We start from the raw sequence: 4,202 nt of genomic DNA, 5'->3' as shown, positions 1-4,202 counted from the left end.
CTGCGGGCTCAGGCAATCCACTCACCTCAGCCTCCCAAAGCGCAGGATTATAGGCTGAGCTACCGAGCCCGGCTTCTGCCACTGTTTACCCTCTGTTTCTGAATCCACTCCCTCTTTTCCATTATACTAGGACAGATGCCAATCATTTTAAACCCAGATTGCTACCAGAGCCTCCTAAATGCCCTCCCTAATGCTAGTCATATTCTCTTCTGGTCTGCCCTCCCAGCTGTTCCAGGGGGATCTCTCTCCTAGGCAGACTTAATTGTGTCACTCTTCTGCTCAGATCCTCCCTCTAGGTTTAGCTTGTCTCATCCTTCCCTCATTATCTGCTCTCCCCTTCCTGGCACTTTCTTGATTTTTTGCAACATTTCTGTGTGATATGCTGTTTATTTCTCCTTGATTTTTATATCTGTATTTTCACCGTCTCTCCTGATTACCCTTCTCCCTAGTTATTTACCCGGCTAGCCTCTGTTTAGCCTTCCCATCTCAGGTGTAATCTCTAGGTCAGGCACCCTGCCTCTAAGTGTCTCTAAAATTATCTTTTTTATGTGATTGTCTCCCTAAACCCAGAAACTATGTATCTTATTCATCTTTGGGTCTCCAATACATAACATAATGCCAGGAACATAGTAAGTATTTAGCAGATATTAGATGAACGAACCCCAAGTGGAAATTGCAAACATTAAAGGAGAGAGTAAGTGAAAATTGGGAAACAAGACCTCCCAGAACTTGGGATCTTAAGGTCAAGGGAGTAGTCAGTCCTTACCTTTGTGGTCCAGATACCGTTTTTGACAGTGATATGGCTCAAGAGGGAAACTGTCATACCAGGCTCTCAAGGACATGAGATTCATTAATATCATAATGCCTGCTTATTAGTTTATATTGAGTACTATAAATGCTGAAGAACTAGTGGGCTTAAGTGGATTGGGCTGCTAGTTCATTTTCTTCCTGTGCCAAGATAGATTATCTGCACAAGATTGCCCAGGGAATATGGGATCAGCTCAGTGACCCCAGTGGCTCTGGTCATCCACCTACGAGAGCCTGAAACACCCCTTTCTCCACAGTAGGAATATAGCTGACAGGTGCATTGGTCAAGTCACTGTCTTCACTGGCAGTGCTGTGCTGTGCTGACAATCATACTTTAGATATGAGGACGCAGCCTAGAAACCTTGATTGGACTTCTCCTGGATCTTGAAAGTTTTCCTGGACAGAGAGCCTGTCGTCTAAAGTAGATGATCTCTGCAGAGGACCATATCGTTCATTGAATATTGAAATTTCTTGTTTCAGAATTGATTACCCACCTCTTTTTGCTTGAACTAAACAATCAGGTCTTTGCCAGATTTCAAGACTTTAGTATACTAAGGTTAAGTTGAAAGAACATTGGACTTGGGTGTCAGAGTACACTGAAATGAAGATGAGCACAGCAGATACTCATGACTACTAACAACACAATGGCATGAAATAAAAATGTTCATGTAACTACTGATCCCATTATTTGTTCATCTCCATTGCTCTAGTTTGTATCCTCCCTATAATCTATAGCTAGAAATATGTTAAATTTTAAAAATGTTTATTCTTTCTTGACTTTCTCACTAAAGTATAAATCTCCGCTGAACCCTGGGATAGACTCCTGGACTCATGCAATCCTCTCACCTCAGCCTCCCAGTGTGGTGGGATTGCAGGCGTGGGCCACCCTGCCCAGCCAAACATGTGGGGGTTTTGATGTTGCTGTTTTGGTAGAGATGAAGTCTTGCTATGTTGCCCATACTGTTCTTGAACTCCTGTGCTCAAATAATCCTCTTGTCTCGGCTTCCCCAAGAGCTGGGATTATAGGCATGAGCCGCCACACCTGGCTCTGCCTGTTGAAAGTTTTTAAGTAGAAAAACATTTGAATTTTTCAAATAATAATTAAAGCTTTCTAAAGTTCTAAGGTATAATTTACCTTATGCAGAAGTAAAAAAAATTGAGCTCTGAAACTGCTTGTAGGTACTGCCTTTCTGTAAACATTAAATACTGCCATGAAACCCAAGGATGCCCCAGGGATTAGATGTACACCTGGGGTATACAGCCAGAGAACATGTTTTGTACCTCTCTCTCAGAAAGTGTCTGGCTTTGCCCCTCCGTTTATCATACTCCTTTGACCACAGTCACCCGCAGGAAGTCCATCCCTCTGGGCACATGTCATGTCTTGAGGAGTCATTTCTCACTGTAAACATCTACTCTCCTACCCCTCTTATCTGCTCTGAACCTTGTCATTACCTTGACAATGTACCAGTTCCACAATTTCATCCCATTCTTCAAGCACCATCTCCTTTTACAGTTTCACTGCAACCATTTCTGGAATTCAAGACTTCTGATTCCTACCGCCTCTCCACCTCCTGCTATGCTAGCATATTTCTAGCATATTTGCGCTCATCACCTCCTGGCTGCTCCCTTCTCCCTCTCCACCCTGGAGTCTATAGTCCGTTGTTATCATCATTCCTTTGCAGTCCTCCTACTTCCCCATCCCTTCTGTTCCTTCGTTGTACTCACCTGTCAATCTCTCAGCCCTGGAAAACTCTACCATCTCTTTTCATCTCCTCAAGGATTTGTTGCTGCAATTATTGCCTCTTTTCAGATCATTCTTATTAAACAATACAAACACACTCTAGAATTTCTCATCTTTAAAAAAACACAAAAAACAACTTTCTCTTGGTTCCACAATCCCCTTTAGCTTCATTTCTGGGTTCCAATCTCAGCAAAAACTTTCAAAACTTGCCTGTCTACTGTCTTTGTATACACCCTTCCCTTCTCACTCTTTCATCTCTTCAGCTACCTCACAGCTGCCTCCGCCACTCCATTGAAACTCCATTGAAACTTCTCACATCAGGATCTCTGGGAGACTCCAGGTTGCCAAACCCTGTTTGTCCTTTTCTGTAGTTACCTTATATAACTCTTCAGGCCCTCCTCTCTTTTCTTGACTTTGCTGGCATCCCAGTCTCTGGTTTCCATCCCCTTGAGGCAGGTTAGATATAGATAAGTGATGGGCTGGATTGTGGAGTGCAGCCCACCCTTTCAGTTCATGGTTAGCATAATAATTGTAAAAGGCAAATGCAAGTTCAGGAAAGCCCATCAAAGGTGGAGGAGTGGTAGAGAGCCTACCTTTTAGCTCACAATTAGCATAATGATTACTGTAAAAGTCTATCAAGTTTCCTGTCGAAGGCAAACATGTGTTCAGGAAAACCCCACCCCCTTAGCTCATCAAAAGGTGGACAGATGGCAATCAAAACTTGGGACCAGCCCACCCTTTAGCTCATGATTAGCATAATAATCATTGTAAAGGTGTATCAAGCTTCTTGTCAGAAGCAAAGATGCATTCTTTCTCTTAAGACAGGCATACCTCCTTTTCTCTCTCTCTAATAAATTCTTAGAACTATATTTGGATCTGCTCTGAAATTCCTTTTTGTGGCAGATCAAAAAACTGCACCCCATCTGACAATATCCTCTCATAGTCTGTTCTCTTTCAGCCACCTTTGTAGGGTCTTTTCTCTTTCCCTGACCTCTGCAGATGAGTGTCCTTCTGAATTAGGCCTATATGCTGGTAACTTCCAAAATGTGTGTACAATCCATACCTCTCTGAGCATCAGGCTTGCATATCCAGTTACCTACTTGACTCTGTCAGAAGGTCTCAAGGTCTTATGGACATCTCAGACTTCACGTTTCCAAAAATGTAATTCATGTTCTAGTCCTTCTTTCCAGTTAAATCTCTGGCTCAGTAAATATCTTCATTTATCTAGTTGATCAAGCTAGGAACTCAGGAGTTAATCTTGATCCATCCTTTCTCTTCACTCTCCTATCCAGTCTATCAGCAAGAAGCCCTACTAACTGTCCATTTCTCACCTGCCATCATCTTCTCACCTCAGTCCAGGTCCTGCACCAAAACTATCCAGTTCCTTCTTAACTGGTTCCCCAGCTTCTGCCTGAATTCTCCTTCCACTCCATTTTCTATACAGAGTGAGAATGATTTCAAATCAGGTCTCATCACTTCCTGCCTAAAACCCTTCAGTCATATCAAATTTCTCTTGTATGCTGTAATATCAAAAGCTTAGAATATAAGTGTAAGTAGAAGAGTATGCTGGCTAACGTAATTTTATGGCAGATGCATTGATAGCATCTTTCAAATAAAAAAGATACTTGCCAGTTTTTTTTTTTTTTTTTTTTTT

Source organism: Carlito syrichta, unplaced genomic scaffold, assembly GCF_000164805.1.
Source record: "Carlito syrichta isolate Samal-C Ts95f unplaced genomic scaffold, Tarsius_syrichta-2.0.1 Scaffold308343, whole genome shotgun sequence".
Classification (NCBI taxonomy): domain Eukaryota; kingdom Metazoa; phylum Chordata; class Mammalia; order Primates; family Tarsiidae; genus Carlito; species Carlito syrichta.
This window is presented reverse-complemented; position numbering follows the sequence as displayed.